At 40.6% G+C, this 13,724-nt stretch overlaps 1 long non-coding RNA gene across 1 annotated transcript; it reads right to left on the bottom strand.

Annotated features, from left to right (window-relative positions):
• Nucleotides 1-1,879: 1,879 nt before the first annotated feature.
• LOC135643292 (uncharacterized) lies at nt 1,880-13,164 on the bottom strand. The gene is made up of 3 exons (XR_010498204.1): nt 5,522-13,164; nt 2,460-3,452; nt 1,880-2,383 (listed from the first exon to the last, which is right to left on the bottom strand). It is a non-coding gene; the product is annotated as an uncharacterized LOC135643292 (long non-coding RNA).
• Nucleotides 13,165-13,724: the final 560 nt, after the last annotated feature.

Raw genomic sequence — 13,724 nt, 5'->3', positions numbered from 1 at the left:
TGCTAGATGATTGAGAACAGTCTCTCTGCGTTGTCCTTGTCTTCTTCCCTTTTTTTCTTTTGTTTTTCTGCCTTGTTCCTCTTTGTGTTGCTACGAGAATGTCAACGTTGCTGCCCACATTGGTGCCTTTTTCTGCCTCTTTTCTCCTTCTAAAACGTAGCCCCCACACCCCCTTTATATTGATCTAGAGTTAGGTCAAAGGGGTGTGGGCTGATAAAGCCCACCATGGGCTGAACCCACTTTGGGCTGTCAGCCCAACAACCACCATATAATTACTTAGAAATTTAAGTCAAATAATTAAACAAAAGTATACTTAGAAAATTCTTTCATGGGGTTGGATTGTAAGTCATTTATAAACAATAGCTTAGTCTACACTCGATAAGGGACTTGCTATATTGAGATTTTTTTTTTTTCGTTTTGGAGAAAGGTTGAAATAATACATATATTAACCAAAACATGGTTTGCAACTTAACTAAGTCCATTAGCCAATAGTGAACTTTGCTCTTCACATAAACATTTACTTGAATAGACTACACAAATAAATAATTAAATAAACTGCATAAAGAATGTATAATATATGAATAAAGCTTCTTGTGAGAGTTTTTTAGAACCGTTTGATGAGACTAATTAGTTAATTAAGTCCTTTAAACAAGAGTCAACTTTCCTTTTCTGAATTAACTATATGAATAAATAATTAAATTATATATATATATATATATATATATATATATATATAAGGATATCATCCCATATGAGAATTCTCATATCTAAAGAAGTTTTATGTTTTTGTAAGTTTTTGAAAACCATTCGAATAATTCGCATCTCATTATAATTATAATTCACTTTATTCTTTTGCCCTACGTCGTGAATTGTTGCTTAAAATCATCATGACAATAACAACCAAAAAAAAAAAGGAAAAGAAAGTCAACATCGAAGATAATTTTAGACGTTAATTAAATAGAATGTTAAATAAATGACCACCCTATTTCTGACGCTCAATTATTCGGTCTTTTGACATTGACAACTAAGTAAATAAAATAAAAAGTGCTTCATTCTTGGATCTTTAGAAAGTAAAAAAAAAAATGTAACAATTAAGATTAAGGTAATATACAACGCTTAAGCAAAAATCTTAAACTGATAATTTAGATAAATCATAGAACTGTTAATATTTTTCTTTTTGATTTTATCAGAGTCTTAAATATCGGACATCAGCGATTCAGATCAAGCTGTAGTGTTTCATCTCAAAAATCTTTAATAAAATTTTAAAATATATAGAAAGTGATTTTCTTTCCATTAAAAACTTTTTGCATGTTCCCATTCTTAGTGAGTTTCATGACTAGTTCAGCTGGTTGAACTCTGAATTGTTGAACTCTAAATTCATGTCTTTGGTTTATTTATTTGAAATTATGAATTCTATAATCAGAAATTTTGGCTAAGGGCCTTTCATGAAAGTGGTGTGCTAGTTTTATCGACACTGATTTTACATTAGGGAAGCTCAATTATTTGCTTATTATTGCTGGAATCGAAATAATATGTCTCTTTAATTCATGAAAAGCATCGCAAGGAGTAAAAACAAGACAATTTGTCACATAAATTCACTAATCACGTATTGTTAGGGAAAGCGATCAAACGATATATAATTCACTACTAAGGGACAGCCGTTTCCATTGAAATTAATGTTCTAAACTTCTAACGTTTCCATCTGAAAACAAAATGTTTTCCTACTGTGATGAGAAGTATTTATTCTAAAAGTGTTATCCATCAAATTCTATCATTAAATCTGTCAGCTTTGTTATGTTGATTTTGGTTGAATGCAGTACTTACTGGTTTAAGTCCCATTTTGACTCTATTCAAATGCACATACTAGAAAAGTATGAGATCAGGTACAAACATATTAATTTTTCTGTAATTTTGTTTAATTATCGGTGACATCTTAATGTACCTGATCCATTTTATGTTCTGAAAAATGTTAATGGAAGTGGTTCTTCGTGTGCTGCATAAATCTCGGAGGTGTACAACGTATCCATCTCATGACTTGGCGAGCATGCATGTAACCAAGGGTGGACGTGTTTTAATCCTTTTGATCATACGTGCATACATCTTCCGTCCCAGCTCCTTTGGACTCGGGGGTCAGCTCCCTGAGACCTCAGACAGCTTTTTTTGTCTGGATGATCCCTCGCTTCCGGAGGACACGAGCAGCTTGTGGGGATGACGCCGAGGCCCCCTGCGGAAGCTACGATTTCGGCTTCGGCTTGGTTGCCCGAAGAGCTGGTGCGAAGGGTTCTGGTGGGGGCACCATGGGCGCGGCGAGAGATTGGTGAACCGACGCCTCGAACGAGGAGGTATCACCTTGCCTTTTTCTTGAGATCCATGAGGTTCATCGCTGCAGATGAGTAACTCGAAGTTAGAAGCCCGCCCACCGAGTCAAGAGAAAAGCACCTCGAGAAGCAAATACATACCCCGAGGAGCGAGACTAAACTGGCCACAATTAACCCTTCTTCATCCATTGGCTTGATATTAGAGAAATATAAAAGGATTTCTCCTGGCCAAAGCATCGTACTTATCTCCTCCTCTGTCGGTGAAAGTGTGCGATGATCAAACCGATGCCTCAGTCTAGATTGATGCTGATGAAAAAGTATTGTCCCTTCCAACTCTAATTGAAGGTCATGACATCCCTCATTATGAATCCCTCCCGAGTCACAAGAAAGAATCCACTGACCCTCTTGTAAACTCAGAAAATAAGGGTGGAACAAGTTTAGAGTTGAGTTTGTGTCGACCCCTCGGAAGGCAATTGAATAGTACCATAAATTGGTTACCATTTGAGAAGGAGAAATTCTCCACCATTGAAGGCACTACGAGACAAAGGGATGGAGGAAGAACTTAAATAACTTTTAGTGCATCGATATATAAGCAAAGGTACCTGGATATCAGGTCAAATGATCATTGCCCAACCCGAGGAATAGAGAATGTCACGCCCCTCTAAATATCCATGATTTTTAAAATTTTCGTCACAGACCAATCCAGGATCCAAACTAACGTTTGAGGACACTGAAAACATTCTATTCATATTCACATCCATAAAACCTGTGCAGTTTATAATCATATATCACATCACTCGATAATTCACATTTATGGCAACCCAAGCCAACTTGACAAACATAAACAACATTTATAAATCCACAAGCTAAATAATTTATACAATCAGAACTCCAACTATTCACCACAAGTTCATATCACCATAAATTAGACTTAACATTCTGAAATTCCAAATAAGAGAGATCTCCTAACACTTTGACACAGTATATCCATTTCGGTTCATCGACAACATTTCATTACATACAAGACATACTTATACAACAATATCGTAATAACCAACCAGACTTGCCCATTATTCTGAATAGCTATCCACTGCCTCAGCCCAAATCAAACATCTCGAAGAGTGACAAGCTGACCTGAAAGATTTATATAACAACGGAGTGAGCCAAAAACGGCTCAGCAAGTGACAAAGCATATTCAGAACAAAAGGAACGGTTTCAAACGAGTAAGGTATCATAATGCAAGGCAGAATACAAGAATTCTCAAGGATACCATCTCAATAGATACCAAATCATACGTATCATGTCATTCAAAAACATATTTGATCCATAACGAATGGGGCATAGAGTAATTGAAACATATCAATGGCAGATTGGACATTTCAGAACATATCAGTTCATAGCAAATGGAGCACAGAGTAATTGGAACATATCAATGGCAGATAGGACATTTCAGAACATATCAGTTCATAGCAAATGGAGCACAGAGTAATTGGAACATATCAATGGCAGATAGGACATTTCAGAACATATCAGTTCATAGCAAATGGAGCACAGAGTAATTGGAACATATCAATGGCAGATAGGACATTTCAGAACATATCAGTTCATAGCAAATCGAGCACAGAGTAATTGGAACATATCAATGGCAGATAGGACATTTCAGAACATATCAGTTCATAGCAAATGGAGCACAGAGTAATTGGAGCATATCAATGGCATATGAAATGTTCCGGAGCATATCAACGGCATATGGAACATTTCGAAGCATATCATCAGTGAATGAAGCATTTCAGAGCATATCAAACTCATATGTCGTACAGAATCTCAAACGTCGTCCTTGACGTTGCAATCATATCATAACTATCCAGAGCACGAACAGAAATAACTCACCAAAACTCTGGATGTCATTCAAACATATAGAGGGTGTAGTGGGATCTCAGTCAGCAATATCCCACAAAGCGGGACCCCACAAAGCGGGCAAATCGCGCATACCAGAATATCCCACAAAGCGGGACCCCACAAAGCGGGCAAATCAGCGCATACCTTTTACCATTTCTGGCAAAGGTCCAGACGATCCCACACACCAGAGTACAAAAGGACAGTTTCAACAATAAGTAGCACATATCGGAAGCACACGCGGAACAACAAACGTACATGTGCCTTTACGAGTCAATCCGAAGTAAGCAATAATCTTTCACAAGTATATTCAGATTTGAAGGGAATTGAAAGCAAGGGCACATATGGAATCCAAGCAATCACAAATAACTCAATTCAATAAGAAGATTTGATGAATTCAATGTCCAAAGGAATGAAACTGGAATAGGCACATATCGAAAGCAAATGCGGAACAATAGGATATACATGTGCCTATATGAGTCAATACGATATAGCATAAACGTTACACAACAGTTTTCAAGAATGCAATAATTTTAAGGACAAGAGCATACAAGAATTCAAAGTAGTAATATAAAGCTCAATTGAATAAGAAGGCTAAAGGATATCAATTTCCAAAGGAATGAAACCAGAATATGAGAAATCGACCAAAGCTCGATTTCTGGCAGAATACAGAAGGCACATTGAACAAATGATTCAAACTATCAATCGTGCTCCAATTTACTCAGAAATAATCATTGGATAATACTTTCAGATAAGACAGACTTCATATGAATTGAACTGTCCAACAGAGAGAGTTACAAATAATTTGGTAAGCAAGAGTCATAGAACAAAATCTCTGTTGGCAGAATTCATAATGTCAGATTCAATAGATAACTGGGCAGGTGTTTGGATTTCAGATCTTTCAATCCATATATCAAAGAAAGGTCTACGAGTCTAGTTTCCAATGAAATCAGTTTTGAACAAATCAGAGTTACCACAAAGTCTTATAGGCAGTTCGGTATCAAAAGATCAGAATCTCAAAAGTTGCACAGATTCGAATCGTTACATGTAAACAGGAGATATAACAAATGCAAGGCTAGTACAATCCAAAGTTCCTCATATTCAAAGCAAATGTGGAGATAAAATTGGCAGTGAAGAAAGATCAGGATACTTGCAATAAGACATATCAGAGCAATTATAGGAGAAACGATCAGGGAACTTGCAATAAGACATATCAGAGCGATTATAGGAGAAACGAACAGGGAACTTGCAATAGAAAGGATTGAAACAAGCGGGAAACTTGCAATAGGAAGAATCAGAAAACTTGCCTTTCAATGATTTCGATCCGAAATTCCAAAGAAGGTGCCAGCCCAAATCCTTCTACTTTTTCTCCGTGTCCTCTCTCTGTTTCGTTTTGTGCTCCCGTTTTCTTCCTTTCTTCGCAACTACATCACGTGTCGAACATCGAGGCACAGTCATCTGCTCTCTCTTACTCTCATTCCTTCTTTTTTTCTTTCCCAAACGCAGCTGCCACAGCCGCCGTCGCTGCCGCTGCCACAATCGCAGCCACGACCGCAACTGCGGTCACAACCGCAGCCCCCTTCCACTGCACTATTTCCTTCTTCCCTTCTCTCGTTCCTACTCTTTCTCTTTCCCAAAAGCAGCTACTGCAGCTACTGCAGCCACCACCGCTGCCGCAGCTACCGCAGCCAACGTTGCAGCCGCAGCCGGAGTCGCAGCCACGGCCGCAGCCACCACACTCGCAGCCTCTTCTTCCTCCCCTGCTCATCTTCCTCTCCTTCTTCTCTTCCAACTGCAGCTGCCATCGCCGCAGCCGTAGCCCCTTCTCTTCTTCCTCTCCTTCCCTTCTTCCTTTCTCTTCTTCTTCCTTTCCTTCTCTTCTTTCCCAGTTGCATGCTGCAGTCGCAGCCTCAGCCACGGCCACAGCCTTTTCTTCCTCCCCTGCTCATCTTCCTCTCCTTCTTCTCTTCCAACTGCAGCTGCCATCGCCGCAGCCGCAGCCCCTTCTCTTCTTCCTCTCCTTCCCTTCTTCCTTTCTCTTCTTCTTCCTTTCCTTCTCTTCTTTCCCAGTTGCATGCTGCAGTCGCAGCCTCAGCCACGGCCACAGCCTTTTCTTCCTCCCCTGCTCATCTTCCTCTCCTTCTTCTCTTCCAACTGCAGCTGCCATCGCCGCAGCCGCAGCCCCTACTCTTCTTCCTCTCCTCCCCTTCTTCCTTTCTCTTCTTCTTTCCCTGCCACAGCTGCAGCTGCCACAACCGCAGCCGCAGCTACTTTCTTCCCTTCTCCTCTTCCTTTTCCTTCCTTTCTTCTTCTTCTCTTCTTCTCCTTCCTCCCCTTCTTCTCCCCGACGTCACCCACACCCTCTCCTCTGTTTCCTCTGCAGGAAACAGAGGTATCACAACCTCTTCCCCTGCTTCCTCTTCCTCTTCTCTTCCTCTTCTTCTTCTTCTCCTCTTCGAACGCCCCACACCTCTCCTCTGTTTCCACCTGCAGGAAACAGAGGTGCTGCAGCCCTAGCTGCTGCCACCTCTCGCTCCTCTCCCTCTTCCCTCTCTTTTCCCTCTTCTTCTCCTCTTCCCTTTTCCTCCCCAACCCCACACCTCCTCGCTGCAGCCTTGCCGCAGCTATCCTCTTCTCTTCTTCTTCTTCTTCTTCTTCTCTTCTCCCTCTTCTTCCTCTCTTCTTCTCCCCACGCCCCACAGCTTCTCGCTGCAGCCCTCGCTGCAGCCACCTCCTCTTCTTCTTCTTCTCCTTCTTCTTCTTCTCTACTCCCTCTTCTTCCTCCTCTCTTCTTTTCCCTCTTCTTCTTCTTCTTCTTCTTCTTCTTCTTCTCTTCTCCCTCTTCTTCCTCTCTTCTTCTACCACTCTCCTTCTTCTCCTCACGCCCCACCGCTCTCTCTGTTTCTGGAAGAAACAGAGTGCGTGGGAGGCGGTGGGATAATACCGAATTTTCGGTTTTCCCTTTTTTTTTTCTTTTTTTTTTTGCAACTTAGCAGTTTAGTCCTTGTAATTTCTATATTTACATATAGGTCCTCCAATTTACATATAAATCTTTATTAATAATTTTTAAAAGCGAGGGATATTACACTCTCCCCCCCCTTAAAAGAAAATTTAGTCCTCTAAATTGATCATAGCTCAATCGATGAAAAGATGAGGATTATGATATCTTTATTTCCTCCTCCTACTCTTAAATAGTTTCATCAATACAATACAATTACATAATTCTCCACGAGTGACCGAAATATTTTCCTCCTTGATCCTCAATAGACGGTAACCCGACCTTCAATCAATTTCTAAAAATACTTGCGTACCCTGTAATTACTCGAGCAAGTCGTTACTTCAGAAAATACTCGTTTTTGATGGTCACCTAATTCAACTGTCTATAATCATTACAAAGCCTCAATGTTCCATACATTTCTTTTAACTAACACCGGAGCACCCCATGATGAAATATTAAGCCAAATAAAATCCTCATTTAACAATCCTTGTAGTTGCTTTTCCAATTCCACTTACTCAAATGATATCTTTCTGTAGAGAGGCTTAGATATTGGGATTATCCCAATGACCAAATCAAAAGCAAAGTCACATTTGGAGGTAATCCAAGCAAGTCATCCTGGATACATTAGGCAAGGAGATAAATCATGTCTCATACTCTCAAAGTAAAAGATCGACTGATCAAATATACAAAAAGTGATCATTTGTTATATATCAATCCATACTGGTATGATAAGAAGATGGCCAATCCATACCAAGTATAATATCATAACTCCAAATCTCTAGGAGAACTAAATCAGCAAAAGTTCAAGTTCTCCAACAAAAATCAGACAAGAGGACCAGATTCAAGTTCGTTATCAAAGAATCTCCAATGATCGTATTTACATATAGCACATAATGTAGTGGTCTAGGTTGAATACCCAAGTGATAGGCAGAATATTCCGAATCAAATCATAGATGGGACCCATGGTCAAACAAATATTTGCATTCTTTCATAAACATGCATAATACCTTTGACCACTAATTCAGAAGTTTCAGAATCATATTTAGTGATAGCATACACTCTTACATGGGCTAATGATTTAGGAGGCAGTGACTCTTTCTTCTTGTTCAAAGGGCAAACTTTTATTTTATGATCCAACTTTCTACAAGCAAAATAGACTCCAATCACCCGAAAACACAAACTTGTTTCATAATTTAACTTGTAATTCACACATGATTAAGTCTTTGGTGGTGACTTTCCTTTTCAAATCCAAATGTCTTGACCCTCTTGTCATTACTTTCTGATTCATTTCCAATCATATTCTTATTGGTAAACTTGTCCTTATCATTCTTGTCACTGATCTCCAAAAATTCTTTTCATTGTTGCCAATAATAATCAGCCTCTACTTCCAATATAAGGTGGCAAAAGAAATCTTTTGATCATCAAAACAATTTTGTACATCAAATATCTTCTCTGTTTGCATCATTCATTTTTCTACCACCAATGAAATTAGGTCCACCATGCTTCCACTGCGCCACTCTGATTCAATATCCCCGATTACCCCTTTCATCCCACTTAATTAATCAAAATCAGATGAAGTAGGAGGACTAAATGTCATCGTCATCCTAGATTCCTAAAATACATCAAAGAAAATTTCCACCAATCACTATAGTTTCATTAGACCTCAATATATTTTGCACGTCAACATATCAAATATTTCAGTAATCCTCAAACAATGCTCTGATACCACCTCTGTCACGCCCCTCTAAATATCCATGATTTTTAAAATTTTCGTCACAGACCAATCCAGGATCCAAACTAACGTTTGAGGACACTGAAAACATTCTATTCATATTCACATCCATAAAACCTGTGCAGTTTATAATCATATATCACATCACTCGATAATTCACATTTATGGCAACCCAAGCCAACTTGACAAACATAAACAACATTTATAAATCCACAAGCTAAATAATTTATACAATCAGAACTCCAACTATTCACCACAAGTTCATATCATCATAAATTAGACTTAACATTCTGAAATTCCAAATAAGAGAGATCTCCTAACACTTTGACACAGTATATCCATTTCGGTTCATCGACAACATTTCATTACATACAAGACATACTTATACAACAATATCGTAATAACCAACCAGACTTGCCCATTATTCTGAATAGCTATCCATTGCCTCAGCCCAAATCAAACATCTCGAAGAGTGACAAGCTGACCTGAAAGATTTATATAACAACGGAGTGAGCCAAAAACGGCTCAACAAGTGACAAAGCATATTCAGAACAAAAGGAACGGTTTCAAACGAGTAAGGTATCATAATGCAAGGCAGAATACAAGAATTCTCAAGGATACCATCTCAATAGATACCAAATCATACGTATCATGTCATTCAAAAACATATTTGATCCATAACGAATGGGGCATAGAGTAATTGGAACATATCAATGGCAGATTGGACATTTCAGAACATATCAGTTCATAGCAAATGGAGCACAGAGTACTTGGAACATATCAATGGCAGATAGGACATTTCAGAACATATCAGTTCATAGCAAATGGAGCACAGAGTAATTGGAACATATCAATGGCAGATAGGACATTTCAGAACATATCAGTTCATAGCAAATGGAGCACAGAGTAATTGGAGCATATAAATGGCATATGAAATGTTCCGGAGCATATCAACGGCATATGGAACATTTCGAAGCATATCATCAGTGAATGAAGCATTTCAGAGCATATCAAACTCATATGTCGTACAGAATCTCAAACGTCGTCCTTGACGTTGCAATCATATCATAACTATCCAGAGCACGAACATAAATAACTCACCAAAACTCTGGATGTCATTCAAACATATAGAGGGTGTAGTGGGATCTCAGTCAGCAATATCCCACAAAGCGGGACCCCACAAAGCGGGACCCCACAAAGCGGGCAAATCGCGCATACCAGAATATCCCACAAAGCGGGACCCCACAAAGCGGGCAAATCAGCGCATACCTTTTACCATTTCTGGCAAAGGTCCAGACGATCCCACACACCAGAGTACAAAAGGACAGTTTCAACAATAAGTAGCACATATCGGAAGCACACGCGGAACAACAAACGTACATGTGCCTTTACGAGTCAATCCGAAGTAAGCAATAATCTTTCACAAGTATATTCAGATTTGAAGGGAATTGAAAGCAAGGGCACATATGGAATCCAAGCAATCACAAATAACTCAATTCAATAAGAAGATTTGATGAATTCAATGTCCAAAGGAATGAAACTGGAATAGGCACATATCGAAAGCAAATGCGGAACAATAGGATATACATGTGCCTATATGAGTCAATACGATATAGCATAAACGTTACACAACAGTTTTCAAGAATGCAATAATTTTAAGGACAAGAGCATACAAGAATTCAAAGTAGTAATATAAAGCTCAATTGAATAAGAAGGCTAAAGGATATCAATTTCCAAAGGAATGAAACCAGAATATGAGAAATCGACCAAAGCTCGATTTCTGGCAGAATACAGAAGGCACATTGAACAAATGATTCAAACTATCAATCGTGCTCCAATTTACTCAGAAATAATCATTGGATAATACTTTCAGATAAGACAGACTTCATATGAATTGAACTGTCCAACAGAGAGAGTTACAAATAATTTGGTAAGCAAGAGTCATAGAACAAAATCTCTGTTGGCAGAATTCATAATGTCAGATTCAACAGATAACTGGGCAGGTGTTTGGATTTCAGATCTTTCAATCCATATATCAAAGAAAGGTCTACGAGTCTAGTTTCCAATGAAATCAGTTTTGAACAAATCAGAGTTACCACAAAGTCTTATAGGCAGTTCGGTATCAAAAGATCAGAATCTCAAAAGTTGCACAGATTCGAATCGTTACATGTAAACAGGAGATATAACAAATGCAAGGCTAGTACAATCCAAAGTTCCTCATATTCAAAGCAAATGTGGAGATAAAATTGGCAGTGAAGAAAGATCAGGATACTTGCAATAAGACATATCAGAGCAATTATAGGAGAAACGATCAGGGAACTTGCAATAAGACATATCAGAGCGATTATAGGAGAAACGAACAGGGAACTTGCAATAGAAAGGATTGAAACAAGCGGGAAACTTGCAATAGGAAGAATCAGAAAACTTGCCTTTCAATGATTTCGATCCGAAATTCCAAAGAAGGTGCCAGCCCAAATCCTTCTACTTTTTCTCCGTGTCCTCTCTCTGTTTCGTTTTGTGCTCCCGTTTTCTTCCTTTCTTCGCAACTACATCACGTGTCGAACATCGAGGCACAGTCACCTGCTCTCTCTTACTCTCATTCCTTCTTTTTTTCTTTCCCAAACGCAGCTGCCACAGCCGCCGTCGCTGCCGCTGCCACAATCGCAGCCACGACCGCAACTGCGGTCACAACCGCAGCCCCCTTCCACTGCACTATTTCCTTCTTCCCTTCTCTCGTTCCTACTCTTTCTCTTTCCCAAAAGCAGCTACTGCAGCTACTGCAGCCACCACCGCTGCCGCAGCTACCGCAGCCAACGTTGCAGCCGCAGCCGGAGTCGCAGCCACGGCCGCAGCCACCACACTCGCAGCCTCTTCTTCCTCCCCTGCTCATCTTCCTCTCCTTCTTCTCTTCCAACTGCAGCTGCCATCGCCGCAGCCGTAGCCCCTTCTCTTCTTCCTCTCCTTCCCTTCTTCCTTTCTCTTCTTCTTCCTTTCCTTCTCTTCTTTCCCAGTTGCATGCTGCAGTCGCAGCCTCAGCCACGGCCACAGCCTTTTCTTCCTCCCCTGCTCATCTTCCTCTCCTTCTTCTCTTCCAACTGCAGCTGCCATCGCCGCAGCCGCAGCCCCTTCTCTTCTTCCTCTCCTTCCCTTCTTCCTTTCTCTTCTTCTTCCTTTCCTTCTCTTCTTTCCCAGTTGCATGCTGCAGTCGCAGCCTCAGCCACGGCCACAGCCTTTTCTTCCTCCCCTGCTCATCTTCCTCTCCTTCTTCTCTTCCAACTGCAGCTGCCATCGCCGCAGCCGCAGCCCCTACTCTTCTTCCTCTCCTCCCCTTCTTCCTTTCTCTTCTTCTTTCCCTGCCACAGCTGCAGCTGCCACAACCGCAGCCGCAGCTACTTTCTTCCCTTCTCCTCTTCCTTTTCCTTCCTTTCTTCTTCTTCTCTTCTTCTCCTTCCTCCCCTTCTTCTCCCCGACGTCACCCACACCCTCTCCTCTGTTTCCTCTGCAGGAAACAGAGGTATCACAACCTCTTCCCCTGCTTCCTCTTCCTCTTCTCTTCCTCTTCTTCTTCTTCTCCTCTTCGAACGCCCCACACCTCTCCTCTGTTTCCACCTGCAGGAAACAGAGGTGCTGCAGCCCTAGCTGCTGCCACCTCTCGCTCCTCTCCCTCTTCCCTCTCTTTTCCCTCTTCTTCTCCTCTTCCCTTTTCCTCCCCAACCCCACACCTCCTCGCTGCAGCCTTGCCGCAGCTATCCTCTTCTCTTCTTCTTCTTCTTCTTCTTCTCTTCTCCCTCTTCTTCCTCTCTTCTTCTCCCCACGCCCCACAGCTTCTCGCTGCAGCCCTCGCTGCAGCCACCTCCTCTTCTTCTTCTTCTCCTTCTTCTTCTTCTCTACTCCCTCTTCTTCCTCCTCTCTTCTTTTCCCTCTTCTTCTTCTTCTTCTTCTTCTTCTTCTTCTCTTCTCCCTCTTCTTCCTCTCTTCTTCTACCACTCTCCTTCTTCTCCTCACGCCCCACCGCTCTCTCTGTTTCTGGAAGAAACAGAGTGCGTGGGAGGCGGTGGGATAATACCGAATTTTCGGTTTTCCCTTTTTTTTTTTTTTTTTTTTTTGCAACTTAGCAGTTTAGTCCTTGTAATTTCTATATTTACATATAGGTCCTCCAATTTACATATAAATCTTTATTAATAATTTTTAAAAGCGAGGGATATTACAGAGAACCTAAGGCACAATCACTCCATGAGCTCAAGAGTCATAATTAAGCATCGATCATAGGAGCCTTTTATGATCTAAAGGTCCTTGATGACCTTCGGGTCAATCAGAACCATCTCTTATGAGGAGAAAAATCGAGCCCCCCTCTCTTGCCCTCGGGCTATTCAAAAGTAGGATACTGGGCCTCTTAGCCATCGATTGGTTAAGAGACTAGGACTTAGATGAACTAGAAGAGAACATCCCCTTGACCTATTGAGATAAAGGAAAATGAATGCTTCAGAAGTCCGAGATGAGAGGTGGAGGGCAGAAAGGCAAGAGGATTAATGCAAGATGGTGTTGAATATCAGATTTTGATGATAAAATCAATTGATGAAGTTATGAACTAATATGCATTTAAGATAAGTGATGCAGGAAAAACTTTGAACGTAGACTTGAATCATAAAAGCAGAATCTAACGTTAGGTTGGAGAGCATCATGTCAGATGATTGGTCGACGTGCCGGAGGACAGACCAAAGGATTGGACGAAGTACCAGATGTACCAATTGTTAAGACCAAGTCAGCTCTAAGAGAGGGG

Source organism: Musa acuminata, chromosome BXJ3-7 (genome assembly GCF_036884655.1).
Source record: "Musa acuminata AAA Group cultivar baxijiao chromosome BXJ3-7, Cavendish_Baxijiao_AAA, whole genome shotgun sequence".
Taxonomy (NCBI): Eukaryota; Viridiplantae; Streptophyta; class Magnoliopsida; order Zingiberales; family Musaceae; genus Musa; species Musa acuminata.
Note: the sequence above shows the minus strand (reverse complement) of the source record. Positions and strands in the feature narration are given on the sequence as shown.